Source organism: Aotus nancymaae, unplaced genomic scaffold (genome assembly GCF_030222135.1).
Source record: "Aotus nancymaae isolate 86718 unplaced genomic scaffold, 86718_ANA_hifiasm-v0.15.2.pri h1tg000015l_0, whole genome shotgun sequence".
Lineage (NCBI taxonomy): Eukaryota > Metazoa > Chordata > Mammalia > Primates > Aotidae > Aotus > Aotus nancymaae.
Window position 1 is genome coordinate 7731359 of NW_026988426.1, and position 14871 is coordinate 7746229.

At 44.2% G+C, this 14871-nt stretch overlaps 1 non-coding gene across 1 annotated transcript; it reads right to left on the reverse strand.

Moving 5' to 3' along the window:
* Nucleotides 1-13850: 13850 nt before the first annotated feature.
* LOC135275113 (U2 spliceosomal RNA) lies at nucleotides 13851-14041 on the reverse strand. Its single transcript, XR_010342832.1, has one exon. It is a non-coding gene; the product is annotated as a U2 spliceosomal RNA (small nuclear RNA).
* Between the last annotated feature and the right edge of the window lie 830 nt (nucleotides 14042-14871).

A 14871-nucleotide genomic window follows, 5' to 3' on the forward strand; every position in this document is an offset into this window, starting at 1 on the left:
AGAAGCCGAGGCGGGAGGATCACCTGTCAGGAGTTCAAGACCAGCCTGGCCAACATGGTGAAACCCCGTCTCTACAAAACAAAAACAAAAACAAAAACAAAACCAAGAGGTGGGGTTTCGCTATGTTGCACAGGCTGGTCTTGAACTCTTGGACTCAAGCGATCCTCTTGCCTCAGCCTCCCAAAGTGCTGGGATTATAAGCATGAGCCACCACGCCTGGCCTGTATTGCTTTTTGTGACAAGCCTCTTAAGTTACCCAGCATCCTTTTATTACCTTCTATCCCTTTGAAGAAGTCATTACGGTCAGCCCATAAGCAAGAGGAGGTTGAATTAGACTCCACTTTTTGTGGGAGAAATGTCATTGAACTTGCAAATGTGTTTTAGAATCTTCACTCACCCAATCACTGTTCTGGAAATTTGAAAGAATCTGTGGTCAAAATTGATAAAGTTGAGACTTGAATCCTTATTCTGAATGGGGCAGGAACTGCTGCAGAGAAGAAAACCTATTAGGTTGGTGGAAAAGTAATTGCGGTTTTTGTCATTCCTTTTTTTTTTCAGATGGAGTCTTGCTCTGTCACCCAGGCTGGAGTGCAGCGGCGAGATCTTGGCTCACTGCAACCTCTGCCTCCTGGGTTCGAGTGCTTCTCCTGCCTCAGCCTCCTGAGTAGCTGGGATTACAGGCAACTGATACTACGCCCGGCTAATTTTTGTACTTTTAGTAGAGACAGGTTTCACCATGTTGGTCAGGCTGCTCTCCAACTCCTCACCTCGTGATCTACCCGCTGCAGCCTCCTGAACTGCTGGGATTACAGGTGTGAGCCACCATGCTGAGCTTTTGCCATTACTTTTAAGGGCACAAGACAGAATTACTTTTGCATCAACCTATAGAATATCATTGGCCCTTCTTATGTACAAGGATGAAGATGAGGGTTTGAAAGAGGACCCCCTCTCACGGCAACATAAAGCAAAGCATTACAAGTTCTCGAAAGGGTGGAATTTTGAGGTGCATTTCTGTTCTTTGAATGGGCGCAAGTGGGAATCTTGCAAAAGGGAGGAGGTAACGGATGATGTCAATATAGGCATGAGTTGATACAGGCTTTGCTTGTATTTCAAGCTCGTGCCCTCATTGTTTCTTCACTCTGTTCTGGCTTGTCCCCTCCAAGGCCAAGCTGGTTAGAAACCTGCCACTGATTCTCCACTTGCCGTATTTAGACCTTACTTCCCTAGCTCCTCCCACAATTGTGTAAAGTATGACTTCTATAATAAATTTAATACACTTTTTATTCTATAATACTGGTAGTGCTTTTGTTATCTGGTTGAATTCTAAGAAGAAAACAGCATCCTATTATTTTATTAAAAAATTCTTATTTTTGGCATAATATAGCTTGAATGGTTGTTTGCTGTCTGTAATATGAGGCCTCAGCTAGGATGGCAGCTATAAGCCATGGGATGATTGAAAACCTAATGGTGCTTCCAGAACACTTTGCAGTGACCTCTGTTAAAATAACATCCAGCCGAGCGCCGTGGATCATGCTTGTAATTCCAGCACTTAAGGCCCGGGCGGGCAGATCACCTGAGGTCAGAAGTTCAAGAACCGACTGGTCAACCTGGTGAAACCCCGTGTCTACTAAAAATACAAAAATTAGCTGGGCATGGTGGTGGGCACCTGTAATCCCAGCTACTCAGTAGGCTGAGGCAGGAGAATCATTTGAAACCGGAAGGCGGAGGTTGCAGTGAGCCAAGAACGTGTCACTGCACTCCAGCCTGGGCGAAAGAGTGAAATTCCATCTCAAAAAAACCCAAAATACAAAAAACAAATAAAATAGCATCCAAAGATGAATAAAGTGTAGATTAATAATATGCAGTACAACATATGTTTTTCTTCTGCTAGACCAGGAGCTGGCAAACTTTTTCTAAAAGAGGCCCAGTAGTGGACATTTTAGGATTTGAGAGTCTTTGTTGAGAAGACCCAAAGGTACCATTATAGTTTGAAACAGCCATAGACAATGCCTGTGTCAATGAAAAGAGTCAAACTGTAAAATATTTGAAGAGATTTGCTCTGAGCTAAATATGACATAGACCCAGGAGATCCTGAGAACATGTACTCAGGGTGGTGGGCCTACTACTTGGTTTTATGTTTTAGAAAGACATAAGATATCAATCAATCAATACATATAGGATATATATTGCTTCAGTCCGGAAACATGGGACATCTTGAAGGGAGAGGCTTCCAGGTCGTAAGTGGAGTCAAATATTTTGTTTTTCCTTTTTTTTTTTTTTGAGACAGAGTCTTGCTATGTCACCCAGGCTGGAGTGCAGTGGGGTGATCTTGGCTCACTGCAACCTCTGCCTCCCAGGTTTAAGTGATTCTCCTGTCTCAGCCTCCCAAGTAGCTGGGATTACAGGTACTTGCCACCACACTTGGCAAATTTTTTTTTTTTTTTTTTTTTTTTTTTTGCGACAGAGTTTCGCTCGTTACCCAGGCTGGAGTGCAATGGCGCGATCTCGGCTCACCGCAACCTCCGCCTCCTGGGTTCAGGCAATTCTCCTGCCTCAGCCTCCTGAGTAGCTGGGATTACAGGCACGTGCCACCATGCCCAGCTAATTTTTTGTGTTAGTAGAGACGGGGTTTCACCATGTTGACCAGGTTGGTCTCAAACTCCTGACCTCAAGTGATCCTCCTGCTTAGGCCTCCCAACATTCTGGTATTACAGGCATGAGCCACCATGCTGGCCTCAAAGATTTTTTGATTGGCAATTGGTTGAAAGAGTTACTAGCTAAAGACCTGGAATCAATAGAAAGGAATGTCTGGGTTTTGATAAGTACTTGTGGATATCAAGGTTTTATTGTGCAGATGCAGCCTCCAGGTAGCAGGCTTTAGGGCTCTTATCAGACCTAAAAAGGTGCCAGACTCTTAGTTAATTCTCTTCTGGATCAGGGAAAAGACTTGGAAAGGGAAGGGGATTCTCTACAGAATGTTGATTTTCCCACAAGAGACAGTTTTAAGGGCCGTTTCAAAGTATGTCTAGGAAATATATTTCAGGGCAAAATACTTGAATTTCTATCTGTCATGTGATGTTGTACTAGAGTTAAGTTGGTGTCAAAATGCATGCTCTGAATGAAGAGACCCCCCCAAACAGGCTTTGTGTGAGCAACATGGCTGTTTATTCACCTGGGTGTGGTATGCTGAGTCAGAAAGGAGAGTCGATGGAGGGCGGAGGGCAGTGGGATAGGAGTTGGTTTTATAGGTTTGGGGTAGGCAGTGGAAAGTTACAGAAGTTACAGCTTAGGGCATTTTTTTGCAAGCTGGGAGGGAGTCATAGGGTCTGGAGTCTTGAGGTTGACCAAAGTTGGTTACAAAGTCCAATTTCCTTATCAATTGAGGCGAGAATAAGGAACAATGGAAGAATGTCTCAAGTTAATTAGGCGCTGCAGGGGTTGATCATTCTTCCTCTTTTCATGGTCTTCCAGTTACTTCAGATTTTCTAATTCTGGGAGGCCATCCAGAGGTGTATGTGCGGGTCATGGGGGTTGCCATGGCATCAATGGTGCTGTCAGTCAGCCTAAAAGAACTTACAGTTGGAATTTTGTATCTTACTGCCACAAAGAGTCTGTTCTGTCTGTCTTAAAATCTCTGTTTCAATGTTAATGCTGGTCAGTTCTGCCTGAATTCCAAAGGGAGAAGGCCATCATGAGGCATATTCCATCCTCCACTTCCATCATGGCCCAAACTAGATTTTCAGGTTTACTCTGGAATACTGTTGGCTTGGGGTGGAGCATCCATTAGTCAATTGAAGTGCTTAGAATTTTATTTTTGGTTTATACCTGATTGAATGAATGAAGCTATATTCCAATGTAACTTTATTTACAAACACAGGCTACGGGCAGAATTGGGCTTATGGGTGCTGGTTTGCTGACCAGTGCTCAGAGGCTAGCAGGTATTCTGTAAACATGGATCTGAGGAAGGAAAAATGCTGTGCAAGGAAACAATGACTTTCTGGAAGCGCAGAGAGGGTAAATAAAACAAGCAAGTGAGTGAAAGAAATAAGAGCTGACCTGCTTAAAGTCTAATATTATGCAATAGGAAAGATGTCAGAGAAACAAGAGCAGGAAAGAGGAGAAAAGGTTAATATCTAAGAAACTGAGGTTTAAGTAAAATTGTTTGTGATTTTTTTTTTCTGTGTGGTGGGAAATGTGTGTTGCAAAAGGTATGATTTGTTTTATGATGGAGGGGTGTAGGCAGGCAAAGCCATGTTTTTACATTATTTTAAAAATAGTAACTCTGGCTCAGGCTTCACTTGCCAAGGTTGACGAGGTAGATACAGTTATTTGTGTGTTTCCGTGGGCCAGGGAGGCAGGGGCTCCCTTTCATTTGCTAGTTTGGTTTGAGATCTCATGGTGTTGTAGGACTTATTAAGAAATTATTTTAGGCAGATAGAGAGGAAAAGGGGTCCTTGGGAAGTTTTCATTTTTCAAACCATCTTGAAAAAGTTTATTGTAAAGCCCCCACTCTTAGAGCCAGGCCAGCAACCTTTAATATGCAAATACCAGCCAATAGAAACTGGGTCCACCCAAACATGGGGATTCCCACCCTTTTCATCTTGCCCTTGTCCCACATGTTCCTGGCAATACGGCTGCCCACACATATCCCCACTGTGTAGAACATCATGGCACCTTGTATTTGCATATTAAAAGACTAGGGTGGGAGGGCCAACTTTTTCCGCAGGCTATATGAATGACACGCCTAGTCAAACCAATCCCCTCAGCCCTGTGCAAATTAGACAGAGCCTCCCCCAGCCTCTGTATACATACCTGGCTGGTATCTGTGGCAGGTGAGATTCCCTCTCTTGGCTTTGGAGCCTCCATCCCTCTGTCTCTGTATAGGGGAGTTTTTTCCTTCTCCCTTCCTTGTTGCCCCTTCTTGCCTATTAAACACTCTGCTCCTTAAAACCACTCCACGTGCGTCCATGCTGTTTTATCTAATTCAGTGTGTGAGACGAGAGCCCTGGTGCTCCTCCACTCATCAGAGCCGTATCAGTGACTTATGCAGTCCAGGAGAATGGCGAAGGTTTCTGGCACTCAGTGAGAGATGGTCACTATGGTGTCAAGCTCAACCATGGGATTGTTGCTAAGGCTTCTGAAGCCACGGCACTTGGGACTCAGGCGTTAGCCACTTCTCCTGGGGGAGGAGGCACCAGGCCTCCCCTATCCCCCAACCCAAAGCCTGAAGAATCTCACCTGAGGTTACCCTCAGCACCAAAGTACCACCTGGCCAGTCCTCCCACTCTGGAACAACGTAGCTAGTTGCAAAGTAGTTGTTCCTAGAATGTTTTGCCCAAATTCCTCTGTGCAGCCAGCTGAATATGGCCCTATTTAGAAAGGACATACCTCCACTGAAGACCTGACCGCTGGGCAAGTCCTTCAGGACTCCAAGTCTGATTTGGGGATGTAATCAGGGTGTTCTCCTGGCCCCACTGCTGTCAGCTTTCTTTTTTGGCCCTGGAACAAATGCCCCCCAGGATGGGGCAAAAACCATTAATTCCTTCCTGATAGACAAGAAGAAATAGACACAAAAATTTATCAGTAGATCTTCCTGCTATAGTAAATTCTCAATAAATCTTCATGCTACGTATGTAAATACCTTTTGCTATTAAAATAAACTTATTAGAGGCCTGGGTGAGGTGGCTTATACCTGTAATCCCAGCGCTTTGGGAGCCTGAAGTGGGTGGATCACATGAGACCAGGAGTCTGAGACCAGCCTGGCCAACACGGTGAAACCCCATCTCTATTAAAAATACAAAATTTAGCCTGGCTTGGTGGTGCACATCTTTAATATCTTTAATCCTAGCTACTTGGGAGGCTGAGGCATGAGAATCTCTTGAACCTGGGAGGCAGAGGTTGCAGTGAGCCGAGATCATGCCGCTGCACTCCAGCACTCCAGCCTGTGTGACAGAGAGAGACTTTGTCTCAAAAAACAAACAAAAACAAACAAAAACTCATTTAAATCCCTCATGAGAATCAAGTGAGATTTTGTATCGGAAAAAGTTTGCTTTCTTTTACTTCCTGTCTATAGAGCATGGATGTGAAAAATACTCAATTTTCTTGATGGAGCATGTTCACAGAAAAATGCAGAGAGAGCAAATGGATTTCTTTTTTTAAATTTGTTTCATGATGAGAGTAGTTAAACAGGAAATACTGCTCTCTTGCAGATCTGTGAATTTGCTTTTTTTTTCTTTTGAACTTTGAAATATGATTAGTTTCTTGAGCCCCTGAAAATGGGCCAGCTGTTTGTTTGTTTATTTTTTGAGATGGCGTCTTGCTCTGTCACCCAGGCTGGAGAGCAGTGGCATGATCTCGGCTCACTGCAACCTCCATCTCCCGGGTTCAAGCAATCCTCCTGCCGCAGCCTCCTGATTAGCTGGGATTACAGGTGCATGCCACCATGCCCGGCTAATTTTTGTGCTTTTAGTAGAGATGAGGTTTCACCATGTTGGCCATGTTGGTCTTGAAGTCCTTACCTCAAGATCTGCCCACCTCAGACTCCCAAAGTGCTGGGATTACAGGTGTGATCCACTGTGCCTGGCCTGGACCAGCTATTTTTAAAGAAACAAGATAATGTTTCTAAGTTCTGATGATCTCCAAAAGCAGGGCAGAGAAGATTCAGGAGCTAGCCTGGAAGCGGTGGCTCATGCCTGTCATCCCAACAATTTGGGAGGCTGAAGTGAGAGGATAGCTTGAGCTCAGAAGTTTGAGACCAGCCTGGGCAACATGATGAGACTCCGTCTCTATTAAAAGTAAAAAATTAGCCAGGTGTGGTGGCACACACCTGTGGTCCCAGCTACTTGGGAGGCTGAGGCAGGAGGACTGCTTGAGCTCAGGAGGTTGAAGCTATAGTGAGCTGTGATTGTACTACTGCACCACTGTAGCCTGTGTAACAGAGGGGATCTCTGTCTCAAAGAAACAAAAACAAAATAAAAAACAAAAGCAGTTCCAGGAGCTGCCAAGTTGACACCATAGATGTGTGTGTGATTCCTTGACCTGTCTTCTCCTTAAAATACAGTTCCTAAGGTACAGCCTAGAAGAGCCTGGAAGGTAGGGCCTAATAGAGTGGAGATTATATGACTGCACCAGGCCCTTCCTACAATCTGCATGTTCAGCAAAGGTGGGGATGTAAAATAGGGTTGTGTTTAAGAGCATAGGTGAAAGGGGAAGTTTCCTTCTAGAGCTTCCCTTTATTAATTGTGTGAAGTTTGTCCCAGGGACTCACGGTCCATAAGCTTCAGGTTCCTGTCTCTAAAATGGAGGTAATGACAGCATCCTACCTCCTATGATCCAGTGTAAAGTGGAGTAGTGGTAAAGCATGGATGTGGAGTTAGACTGACTGAGTCCCACCCACTACTGTTTTTTTTTTTTTTTTTTTTTAAGGCAGAGTCTTGCTCTGTCACCCAGGCTATAGTGCAATGGGTGATCTCGGCTCACTGCAACCTCTGCCTCCCTGGTTCAAACGATTCTTCTGCCTCAGCCTCCTGAGTAGCTGGGACTACAGGCGCGTGCCACCATATCCAGCTAATTTTTTGTATTTTTAATAGAGATGGGGTTTCACTGTGTTAGCCAGGATGGTCTCGATCTCCTGACCTCATGATCATCCTGCCTTGACCTCCCAAAGTGCTGGGGATTACAGGCATGAACCACCGTGCCTGGTCCCACTGCTGGCTTTATTGCCTATGAGCTCTGTGTGAGCTTGGTCAAGTTCTTTACCTCTGTAGGCCTTAGTTTTCCCACATGGAGAAAGGGGGAGATTATTAAATTAATTATTATAGCAACACTAAGAGCTAGAACAACACGATCTAGCTCTTAGTGTTGCTATAATAATTAATAACTTTTTTTTTTTAAGGTGGAGTCACCCAGACTGGAGTGCAGTGGCCTGATCTCGGTTCACTGCAACCTCCACCTCCTGGGTTCGAGCAATTCTCCTGCCTCAGCCTCCCCAGTAGTTGGGATTACAGGTGCCTGCCACCACACCTGGCTCATTTTTTTTTCCTCATTTTTAGTAGAGATGGGGTTTTGCCATGTTGTCCAGGCTGGTCTCGAACTCCTGACCTCAAATGATCTGCCCACTTCAGCCTCCCAAAGTGCTGGGATTATAGGCGTGAGCCACCACGAGCCAGCCAATAATTTAATAAATTAATAGAGATAAACGAGGACAGTGCCAGGGACCTAGTGGAGCTCAGTTAATGTTTGTTCTTTGTGCTGTTGTTAGAAGCAGAGAAGAAATTGGAGGAACCAGTGTCAAAAAGCCTTCCCAGCATCCTGGTGAATTGAAAGGAAATGCGAGGTACAAGACCATCTTACAAGGTCTGTATTCTTTGCCTGGAAAAGTCCCTTGGACAGACATCTATATTCCACTTATAGATGGATGCTCAGAATCTAATCATTAGAGAACAAATTCATCAGTTTAAGCAGTATGTCTGGCCGGGCATGGTGGCTTATGTCTGTAATCCCCACACTTTGGGAGGCTGAGGTAGGCAGATCACAAGGTCAGAAGTTTGAGACCAGCCTGGCCAGTATGGTGAAACCCTGTCTCTACTAAAAGTACAGAAGTTAGCCAAGCTTGGTGGTAGGTGCCTGTAGTCCCAGCTACTCAGGAGGCTGAGGCAGAATTGCTTGAACCTGGAAGGTGGAGGTTGCAGTGAGCTGAGATCGCAGCATTGCACTCCAGCCTGGGTGACAGAGTGAGACTCTGTCTCAAAAAAAAAGATAGTATGTCTTGGTCATTTATTGCTACCTGAAAACTACCCCCCATATTTAGTGACTTAAAATAACCACCATTTGTTTTTCACAGTTCTTTGGAGTGACTTGGCAGTTCTGCTTCACATGGTGTTGGTGGGGACTGCGGTCATCTGTGGGGGCTCAGTTGGGTGGGACATTCAAGAGGACTCACTCACAAGGCAGGCAGTCAGTGCTGACTGCTGGCTGGGAGCTCAGCTGGAGCTGCCAAACAGGCACTTCTGTTCTCCTCTCCATTCCCTCTCCATGTGGCTTTGGTTGCTCACAGCATGTGTCTGGGGTCCAAGAGGTAGCTAGCTGCCAGTTCTCTCAAAAGCTGGGCTCAGAAGTCCCAGAATGTCACTTCTGCTGCATTCTATTGTTCAAACCAGCCACGGGGCCAGCTCAAATGTAAAGAAAGGAAAAATAATCTCCATCTCTTGATGTGAGGAGCAGTATGTAAGGACAGGAAGGGGCCATCTTTGGAGACTAGGTACCTGTATTATTTATCTATTTAGCTACCTGTATTATTTTTCTGTGTAATAAATTGCCCCCAACTGTAGCCAATTAAAACAATAAAACAATGAACATTTATGATCTCACATGGTTTCTGAGGGTTAAGAATCTGGGAATGGTTAGCTGAGTGGTTCTGATTTCAGAGCCTCTTAGGATGTGGCAGTCAAGCTGTCAGCCAGTGCTGCAGTTTCTGAAGGAGCTGGAGTATCCGCTTCTAATCTCATTCATGAGGCTGTTGGCAGGAGCTTCAGCTGCTTGCCATGTGGTTCTCTCCATGGGGGCTGTTCATGACATGGCTTTCCCCAGTGGGAATGGTTACCTAAGAAAAGAGAAAGAGAAGGGGAGAGAGAGAGAGAGACAAAGAGAGACAAAGCCAAAGCCTCAAGACAAAAGCCAAAATATTTTGTGACCTAATCTTGGAAGTGATGTATTATCATTTCTGCTATATGCTATGGTAATACAGATCAAACCAAGTTTAACGTGAGAGCGAAATGCAAAAGGGTATAGCTTGGGAGTCATTGGAAATCATTTTAGAGGCTACACAGTGGTGCTGTGCGTAAGAAGCTTCCCAGGCTGGGCTTGGCGGCTCACTCCCGTAATCCCAGCACTCTGGGAGGCGGAGGTGGGAGGATCACTTGAGCTCAGGAGTTCACGACCAGCCTGGTAAACATGGCAAAATCCTGTTCCTACAATAATCAGCTGTGTGTAGTGGTGCATACCTGTAGTCCCAGCTACTAAGGTGGCTGAGGTCAGAGGATTGCTTGAGGCGAGGAGTCGAGGCTGCCCTGAACCCTGAGCGTACTACTGCACTCCATTCTGGGCAACCGAGCAAGACCCTGTCTCAGAAAAAAAAAAAAAAGCCTCCCAAGAGCTTGTTAAATATGCAGATTTCTTGGCTGAGATTCCAATGTGGACCACACTTCCGGAAACCTTGACCATACCCAGGCTTTAGTCTTTTTGACAGTCTTATGCCCAAAGAGCTGCTAATTGTTTGCTGTGAGCACACGTTTACTTCAGTGAATAGAAATGGGTTTCTCTTCTACCTCCCAGTAGGTTTTGATGGCTACTAAGCATGAAGGCCCTCTGGATTGTTTGGAGCAGATGTCACTGACAGTATAGATTTTGGGTTTTGGGTTCTATACATATTTTTGATTTTTCCTAAACTGCAAATCCAAGTTATTGATTAGCTTACATGTTCTCAAATGTAAGAGTCCATATCAATGGCTACTACATGCAGATGCACATCATCACATGCATATGTATTCAATGACGTCACTGCCACTGGATTTCATGACCATCCCTAGCAAGATACTAAGTTCTTCCTGGTTTGACTCATTGCCACAAAAAATGCCTCTAAAATGTATTTTGATTCATCCCTCCCTTCTCGCCCTCCCTCTTTTCTTATATCCTTTCCTGCCCTCCTTCTCTTTTATCCAACAAAATATCTGTGTAGGATTCACCTTTCGGGGTATCTGCTTACCTCACAATGATTCTCCCTTCTTTTCTGCTCCGCTTCTTAGTGTTCCCCACTACTTGTGTTAGAACCACATATCCCTGGCCACCTGAACATAGCAAACAGGATCATCGTGGACACCCGACTCAAGCTGGGCAATTCAGTTCCCTCCCTAGAATTTGAAATTGGGACCGAAGGGGAGACAAGGGATTGGTCTTTTTGTATCACTGGACTTGTCCTCTGTAGGTGCAAAAATTGTGGTGAAATGTAGTCTCTCCACCACCACCCTGTTCCTTTTGTTGTGTTGTCTGTAGTTTAAAGAATAAAGCAGATGTTAGGAGGAATTGGTTATGGAAGATGGGAGTGTGATTTGAATCCCAGATGGTTTTCCATGTCTTTTATCAGACTTTCCCTGAAGCTTGGCTTGGAATCCATGAGATTCCCATGTAGGCTTGTAATAATATGCCTCCCTCCCCATCTTTGAATTTAAATTTGCTCCCATAGGTCTCTGTTACTTAACTACTAGTACAATTCATACATACAAGCACTGTGGCTATATCTTGACCTGGTGAGTTTAGGCGCTGGAAGACAAGACTCTTGTTAAAGCTGCATGTAGAATAGATGCACACACACAGGGTGATGAGAGTACTGAGCAGGGATTTCTTTCTTTTTTTTTGAGATGGAGTCTTGCTCTGTTGCTCAGGCTAGAGTGCAGCCTCCCAGGTTCAAGCGATTCTCCTGCTTCAGCCTCCTGAGTAGCTGGGATTACAGGTGCCTGCCACCATGCCTGGCAAATTTTTGTATTTTAGGGAAGGAAAGAGGGAGGACGAGAAGGGAGGGATGAATCAAAATACATTTTAGGGGTATTTCTCATGGTGGTGAGTTTCTCCATGTTGGTCAGGCTGGTCTTGAACTCCTGACCTCGTGATCTGCCTGCCTTGGCTTCCCAAAGTGTTGGGATTACAGGCGTGAGCCAACACACCTGGCCTAAGCGGGGATTTCTACTCCACCTGGGAGTGCTGGCAAAGGTTTTGCAGAGCAGGTGATATTTGAGCTGGGGTTTGAAAGCTTCTAGGAGTTTACTAGAGATAATAAGGGTATAAGTCTGTGTAGCTAGGCTGGTGTGTAAAAGCACGAGAGAGAGATTAACCGTAAAACCAGAGATATAATTCGATATCAGGAAAGTCAAGGGTTTCTTATTCTATGCTATTAGTAATAGGACGTTTTCAAAAGAGAAATGAAGATAATCTAAAAGCATAATTTGGAAACAATTGGTCTGGAATACCTCCTCATTACAGATTCACTTGCTACATACTGTGATAGCGCTGACCCTTGTAAATGCATTCGAAATTCAAATGACTCTCACATTTACCTTCCGTGAGGTTTGGCGTATACTTCAGAGGAAGCTATTGGAAATGATCGATAATCTTTTATTCTGGTTACAATATTTCTGTGGCATGTAAATGGCATTAAAAAATACTTCCACCATCACATTTGATTCAGGCATATGTAAATTAGAAACAAAAGCAATTTGAATTTAACTTAATGGTAGTGGGAGATCCATTATTTACTGCTTTTTTTTTTTTTTTTTTTGCTATACACAGTGTAGTAAGGTAGATTTCTATATTATATTTTTTGCTTCATATTCTCTTTGTCTTTCACAGCCATGGTTTAATGTATTTCCTGGGATCCTGGCTCTCTCCTTTTCATTTTTTCCCCTTTTTTTGCTTTTTTCCTCCTATATAGTCATGATTGTATTTGAAATTTAATTCTTTTCTTCTTGTGTTTGTTTTTCATGATGTAACTACACATCTCTCATTTTCTTTCATGTGGGCAAAGTTAACTGTGAATTATTCATAGATTTGCAACCAGATTACTGGGTCACATGGACCCTTAGTTTCCCACCTTCTTCCTCCGTTTGCTGATCTTGTAATCTTTCCCAGCTCACTGACAGATCCAATGGTAATTACCCAGGGATGAAAGAGGAAAAAGAACTGGAACACTTAAAAGTTGGTGATTTTTGAGGAAATTTGATGAAAGGTTAGTAGGAAAAGGATTTGAAACTCCTGGCTATAAAAAGAACTTCGATCATAGGTAGAGTTAATTTATTTGGGAATACTGACCTTCCTGGGATAGACCACTAGGTTGTGGAGGGAAAGGCTAACAGGATTCTAAAGACAAACCCGGTTTTGGGTAAAACTTTTTTTTTTTTTTGCCCGTACCTAAAAGAGTTTGGGATCCTGGAGTTCTTTTCTGAAGTTTTAGCAAGCTGTAAGGAAGAAGTTTTCTTTCAAGAAGATGGGTCTGGCTGGGTGTAGTGGCGCATGTCTGCAGTCCCAGCTATGTGGGAGGCTGAGGGAGGAAGATTGCTTGAGCCTAGGAGCTCAAGGCTGCAGTGAGCTATGATTGTGCCACTGCACTCCAGTCTGGGCAACAGAGTGAGACCCTGTCTCTAAATGAAGAAGAAGAAAAGAAGTGGAAAGAAGAAGAAGAAAGAAGAAAGAAGAAAGAAGGAAGAAGGAAGAAGGAAGGAAGTAGAAGAGGAAGAAGAAAGAGGAGGAGGAGGAGGAAGAACACAACAAAAACAGTCTAACAGAAAACCCTAGACCACGCCTCATGGAATAGCTTGCATTCACTTGAGAGAGCAGGACAGCCAGAGCTCCCACTCTCTTTATTGCAAGTTGGAGGTAGGTGGTATGACTCAGGTCATGGATGTATGTCTCCATGTTGCCACACAGCTAGCGTTATCACATATCTAGTGTTGGATCTCTAGGTATGTAATAATAACAAAAGCAATACAAATAATAAAAACGATACTGGTGATTTATTATGCTATTGTTACATGTTAGACATTTTACTTCTATTTTTATACATTGTTCTTGCAAAAAGACTTATGAGACAGGGAAATTATCATCTGTAGTTTCTATGTAGGAAACCTGAGTCAGAGAGATGAGTGTGCCCAGATTACCTGGTGATTAATGGGCAGAAGGCCCACTCTGGAGCCTTTGCTTTTAACCACTGTATTATACTTCCTTTGGGGTTCAGAAGTGATACTTCATACTATGGCCCTTTGGCATGCTGAGCACTTTAAAGGATTAAAAATAAAAATCTCCTGGAGCAGTGCACCATTCCTGGAGGTACTGCAGCACCAAGTCAACGTGTGGAGTGGACGGAACAAGCTCCTATTCTATCTCCCTGCTCCGAAAATCCATTTAATATATTGCCCTCGGATAGAGGACATATCGGGTATTAAACTGATAAGAACAGATAATACACTTGATCTTAGCCGAAGGGTTGAGAAGTGACAAGGATGGCAGAAGGCCTCAGAAGCAACCTCAGAACCAAGGTCTCTCAGATCTTCTGCCTTGCTGTCTCTTACCCCTCATTCTCTCTTGAAGCAAGTGATAGAAACCAGAATTCCTCTTCCCCAAGGTGGGTCTTCTATACTGGATCTTTTTTCCAAAGCCAGTCATAAAAACTAGAATAATTGCTTTAAACTTTCTTTACCGCTCTGGCTAGGAACTGGCTTTAAAGAAATTCTCTGGCTTATCCTTGGCAATATTAGGTCAGAAGACTGTCGTTCCAGAGGGGTCCTGCCCCATCCATACCTGAGAGGAAGAAATGCTACAACAGAGAGGGCAAGAAGAAACTGCATAGGCCTTGCTGGGCTTCCCCATGCAGTCTATTAGCATTAGGTCATAATCTTTCAGTCCAATCACATTTCTGTCCATTTTTCATCCAATCGAAGCATAAAAATGGACAGCTGGCTGGGTGTGGTGGCTCACGCCTGTAATCCTAGCACGTCGGGAGGCCAAGGTGGGCGGATGACCTGAGGCCAGGAGTTCGAGACCAGCCTGGCCAGCATGGTGAAGCCCCGTCTCTACAAAAAATACAAAAATTAGCTGGGCGTGGTGGCATGTGCCTGTAGTCCCAGCTACTTGGGAGACTGAGGCAGGAGAATTGCTTGAATCCAGGAGGTGGAGGTTGCAGTGAGCCGAGATCATGCCACTGCACTGCAGCCTGGGCAACAAGAGTGAAACTCCATTAAACGAACAAACAATGGACAATTTTCCCTAAATCTTTGGGTCTTCATTCTGAACATAAAACTTTTCAGTCACATAAAACTTTTCAGTCAC